This window comes from Echinops telfairi, unplaced genomic scaffold (assembly GCF_000313985.2).
Source record: "Echinops telfairi isolate 266 unplaced genomic scaffold, ASM31398v2 ScPeMD7_2186;HRSCAF=2738, whole genome shotgun sequence".
Lineage (NCBI taxonomy): Eukaryota > Metazoa > Chordata > Mammalia > Afrosoricida > Tenrecidae > Echinops > Echinops telfairi.
The window spans coordinates 8,346,232-8,352,458 of record NW_022106084.1 but is presented as its reverse complement, the minus strand read 5'-3'; positions in this window follow the sequence as shown (position 1 = coordinate 8,352,458).

Genomic DNA, 6,227 nt, shown 5'->3' with positions numbered 1-6,227 from the left:
CTCAGGGCTTAGGGAGCTGGGATGTGTTTCACTCTCTCTCCTTCCCTCTTTGTTTGCTCCTGTGAGCTCTGATCAGATGTACACCATTACCTGAGCAGCAGCTTCAGTGCTGTCCTCTGAAGTGCATTCCTCTGGGGTACGGGGCAGGGGTGTGTCCATATAGTTGGGATTGAGGGCCGGCCGCTCAGGCCTCGCTATTGGTTCCCTGCTTCATGCCTGTATGTTACATTCACGTCTTGGCACACTGGGTTGAAGTCTTGTCCCTTTCTCACTCTCCTGTGGAGATATAAACAACACCTCCCCTTGGGTGGGTTAGTGTTCCCCTGCTACCCCTGTCACTCACCCCACCCCCACTCCTTTTTAGTTGACTGCCAATGTATCCCTTGGTTGGGTTTAGCCCCTACCATAGTACCTGGACCTCACCCCAGAAATGTATGTATATAGTAGCTTCCCCCCATGTCCTTTTGGGCATTTTTTTTTCTTTGCTTACCTCAGTGGAATCATGTTGTACTTGTCCTTTTATGCTTGGCTTATTTTACTTAGCATAATTTCCTCCAGTTCTTCCCATGCAGCGATGTGCTTCATGCATTCATCACTGCTTTTTCGGGATGCAAAGTACTCCACTGTGTGTATGTACCACAGTTTTTTGATCCATTCATCTGTTGATGGAAATTTGGGTGATTTCCAACTCCTTGCAGTTCTGAACTGTGCCGCGATGAACATTGGTGCACAGATGTCTGGCCTTGGTTTGTTTCTTGTCTCTTCTGGGTAGATGCCCAGTAGGGGGATTGCTGGGTCATATGGTAGGTAGCTCAACTTCCATCTGTTATAGAAATCACCAAATCGACTTCCATAGTGGCTGTACATACCCACAGGTCCACCAGCAGTGGATGAGAGTTCCTATCTCACCACAGCCCCTCCAACACTTATTTTCTGATTTTTTGAATTGGGCTATTAGGCTATTGGGCTATTTTTTGAACTGGGCTATTTGAGGATGTTAGGTGGTATCTCATAGTTGTTTTAATTTGCATTTCTTTTATGGCTAAAGATTGGGAACATTTTCTCATATGTTTATTGGCCATTTGGATTTCTGCCCCTGTGAAACTTCTGTTCAGATCCTTTGCCCACTTCCTCAGTGGGCAATTGGTTTTTTCTTATTGTAAGCTAGCAGAGTATTGTAGATTTTTGTAATAAGGCCTTTGTCTGATGTGTCATTGCTAAAGATGTTTTCCCAGTCCATGGGCTCTCTTATTACTCTCTTGGTGAATTCTTTGGATGTACCTAAATGTTTTATTTTCAGTATATCCCACTCATCAATTTGTGCCTCCTCCATGTTTGTGTCTTTCCCTATTTCTGATAGCCTGTTTCTGATAGCCCTGAGCCAAAGTTCTCAGGTTTGTCCTAATTCCCTCATTAATGACCCTAATAGTTTGGGGTTTTACCTCAAGGTCTGTGGTCCATCTTGAACTTATTCTTGTGCATGGAGTGAGATAAGGGTCTTGCTGAATTTTCTGCAGGGAGATATCCATTTTTTTTCAGCACCCCTTGTTGGAGAGGGCATCTGCGTCCCATTTGATATTTTTGAGGCCCTTGGTAATGATTTTATTTGGAAAAGGTTTTCAGTCCTTTCCCACTGGTCTAAGTATCTCTCATTATACCAGTATCACACTGTTTTGACCACTGTGGCCGTATAGTATGTGCTAAAGTCAGGTAGAGCAAGCCCTCCCACTTTGTCTTTCTTCTTGAGGAGTTCTCTGCTGATTCTGGGCTTCTTCCCTCTCCATATGAAGTTGGTAATCAGTTTTTCCAATTCTTTGAAGAAAGATAATGGTATTTATATCGGGATAGCATTGAACTTATATAGTGCCTTGGGCAGAACTGACATCTTTACTATATTGAGTCTTCCGATCCACAAGCATGGGATATTCTTTCATTTGTTGAGGTCACTCTTGGTTTCTTGTAATAGTGTTCTGTAGTTTTCTTTATACAAATTTTTTGTGATTTTTAGTCAGATATATCCCCCAATATTTCAATTTGTGCTTGAATATTGTGAAGGGTACTACCTTTTTGATGCCCTCTTCCGTGGTCTTGTCCAGTGTGTATAGATGTCCAATAGACATCTGTCTGTTGGTCTTGTATCCTGCCATTGCCATGTTCCTCTATCGCTTCTAGCACTCCCCTTGTGGACTTTTGGGATTTTTCCATTTATAAAATCGTATCATCTGCGAATAATGAGAGTTTCACTCTTCCTTCCACAGATGAATACCTTTGATGTTTTTTCTTTGCTTTATACTGTTAGCTAGGACCTCCAGTACAACATTAAATAGGAGTGGGAACAAGGGGCATCCTTATCTGTTAATTATTTTTGAAATGATTTTATTGGCATATGCATTACAAACCATGCAATTTAATCATTCAATCATATTTGGAAGATTTGTGCAATCATCACCACAATCAACTTCAGAACATTTTTTTCTCATCCTCTTTGTTATTAGCATCACAGTTCCCCCAGCCTCCCCTGCCAGGGCCCTAGGCAATTAGATCAGTCCAGTTCTCTGTCTGTCAATCTACCTATCCTGGATTTCATATACAGAAAATTATTTTAAATCTAATCTTTGATGGTTTTACGACCTGCAGTGGTTCTCAAAGTGCAGTTCCCTGGATCAGTCATATTAATACCACCTGGGGATTGTTAGCAATGCAAATTTGGGGTTCCAAATTTCACCTGGGGCGTGGGCCCAATAATCAGTTTTTAATAAGGTCTCTGGGCATTTATTATGTATGCTGACGTTTGAGAAGAACAGTTATTACAGATACAGGGCTGTCCGAGAATTGTGCGGAACCCAGGAAGCTTACCCCAGGGACAGAGGACTTCTTTCTAAATAACTTGGGACAAAAAATAACAGGCCTGGACAACTGACATTTTATCAACAGTTATTGTTTTGTAATTTTTCACTTCAAGACTCTACAGTTTATGAGACTAGAAAAATCTATCCCCACTAAGCTTACAGCTCAGTACTAATATCAGTCTTGGGACCAATGTTTAGACTGAGGTTAACTAAAGAAGCTATAATGGCTACTTGTAACAGCGATAATGTCCCTAGAGGATACTCCATCTATTGCTACTGTTTTAGGAATATTTCTCTTGAGCCTGACAATTCTGAGCTTCTGAGAAAAATGGCATGGGAACGGGGGGGGGTGTCATGTATGACCTCCTCTGGCTTCCCTATTGCCATGAGGCAGGGGTCAGAACTGTGTCCCCCACTCATCCTTCTTTACGAACTCTGACCCCAATGGTTCTTCTTCCCATGATACCCTAATTCTATGCTGGGTTTGATGACTCATTGTAATGGCCTCACAGGGCTCACAGACAATACTCACAATTAAGGCCCCTTAATAGGAGAATTAATAGGGTACCTCAAGCCAGCATGAGTAAGTAGTCTTTACCAGATTCAGTCATTGTTCTGCACACACATGGCCTCAACCAGCAGCCAAGCCTTCCTCTGATCCTCAGCTGTTCAGCCGACAAGTCCCTTGGCCTCTGTCTCCATGGGCCACAAAGCCAGCCTATTGCTCTGCCTCACATTCTCATAGTCTGGCTCTGCTCCTCTGTTCTGTCTCACGGTCTTTTTGCTGTGGCCTCTGTTACCTTTGGTCTCAGCCTCTGCCACTTCAGACAGAAGCTTCTGGAATGAGCTCTGCTTTCATTAAGATCTCTGCTTTCAATGGCCCTGGGAGTTCTCTCTCTTCCCACTGACACGGCTCACCCTTATAGCCAGGAGAATGGCTACTAAAACTGACCAATCCTCTCTATCAGTGTTGGGCACGTCCCTACTGCATAGTCCCACCCAGGTGTTTGGTGAATGTTACAGAGACATGGAGAGGAGAGTTATCTTCAGAACTTTTACTCCACCACAATTTTGCAGGGCTTATAGGTGACACTAAGATTGTCAAAGAACACCTTAAAAGGGGGGCTCAGAGGTCTTTGAGAACATCATGGTATTCTCTGTCAACTGTATTCCTTAGATTGGTCTTCATTGTTGTCTTAAATGGTAGGAGCTAGAGACTGCAGAGGGTGACTTTTGTTTGGAGCTCAGTTGTACCACAGACTTGAGTTTCCATCAACACCGCCTCTCTGCAATGCACAACGGATGTTATGGAAACATGTAAGATATGGTCTCTGTCTGCAAGGGACAGAGGAAATGAAATATGCATAGGAAGATCAAATATGAGGCACAGTGAGGGTCCCAAGAAGTGAAGTGTGAGAGTTTGAAGGTCACTGCTGGTGTAGTGAGTTGCTGTTGATCTGATTCCAACTCATGGCAGCCACAGGTACATTATAGAACTGCTCCACAGGGTGTCAAGGCTGGGACCTTTTAGAAGTATATGACCAGATCTATCCTCCAAGGAGCCTCTGGGTGGGTTTGACCTGTCAACTTTCCAATTGAGAGCCAAACACTTAACTGTGCTACCCACTGACTCTTAAATTAGAACTTGCTCTATACATACATGGATGATCATTGGTGGTTTGGGGAGGAAGTGCTATTTGAACAGAATCTTGAACATGTTTAATAAGTAGGAATATAAATGTGTGAGGGGCTCAGCCCATGTATGAGTGTGAAGAAGGATTTGGAGCCAAGAACCAGCCAGTGATTAATTGTATTCCCAGAACCTAGTTCAGAGGTGGAAGGGGAGTGGGTGTTCAATAAATGTCCTCATAGACATTAAATATAGTGTTCTTTGGTTTTGAAAAGAGAAATCACATGTCAGACATAAACATCAATTGGAAGATTCATTCTGATTTCATACACATTAAAATGTGACAGTGGAGTCCACTTCTGAATCTTTAACACATGTCCCTGGTTGCATAGTGGTTACAAGTTGGGCTGTGATTGGCAAGGTCTGAAGTTCGAAACCACCAGCTGCTCTGAGGGAGAGAGATGGGACTTTCTATTCCCATAGACAGTTACAGTCTCAGAAACACACACGGCCAGTTCTACCCTGTCCTATGGGGTCACTGTGTTAGGCCAGGTTAACTAGAAAAATGAATCCAGAGACACTCATATGTGTACAAAAGAGCTTTATGTCAAGAAGTAATTATATATCAAGGAAACATCCCAACCCAGTCCAACTCAAGTCCTTAAGTCCCATCTTAGTCCATAAGTCCCTCTTCAGATTCACACAGCCACACACAAGATGCAGGATGCAGGAAGATCACAGGCCAGTGGGTACGGGGTCGAGGGTCACCAAGGTCAGTGGAAAAGGCGCAGGGCTCCAGCAGCTCTCAGAATGGCCAAGAAGCAGGAAGGCGAAGGCCGAGAGGGTGGGGGTGGGGGTTCCCAGGGCTCTCCTCATAAGAAGGCCATGTCCACAGGGAGACACCATCAGGGTATGACCTGATTGACAGATTGGAGACCACTTCAACATTTTCATACATCAAGTTGATGTACAGTTATCTAGCTACCACTGTCAGGCCGAATCAGCATCGAGGTGATGGCTGTGAGTTTGTTTTGGGGGGGGATTTGATGAGTGTGAGAGGGATAGAACTTTGGAGTACTAATATAAAGGCATATACAGCTGGAAAGGCCAAACAGAACCAGGTGGTGTAAGATCCCGAATTCTGGGCTAACACATTTATTTATTTACGTTATTACTTTTTAAATTAAAAGATCATTTTATTGGGAGCTCTTACAGCTCTTATAACAATCCATACATCAACTGTATCAAGCATATTTGTATATATGAGGAGCTCATACCAAGGGCTCAAATAGAAAGTAAATGTTTAGAAAATAATGAACCCATTTACTTTTAACAGGGAGTCACAGGAGGATTTTGGAGCAGCCTGTCTGCCCTGGTGGTGCAATGCTTAAGCGTTTGATTGTTAGGCTGACCTTAGTCATTAAAGTAACATATTTGCTTTATAATAGGCCTTTTTGCAGCAGATTTGACTTCCTAATTCCTATGTCCCTGGATAGATATTGATTGATGATCCAAGTAGAATGCGACCATTGACAATTCTATTTTGAGGGTTCCCATTTAGAATGATGTTTTATTGGTTCAGTTGCAAGGATTAGCATTTTCTGCATGTTCAGCGTGGGTTCACCATGGCACCCTCAGGCATATGTTCATCGCTCTCTCTTCCCTCAAAGGCCCCGCACTAGCCCTGCGCACACGGCTGGTTTGCAGTAGAAAGTATATTGCTAGATGTGTCCATCCCAAATAAGAAG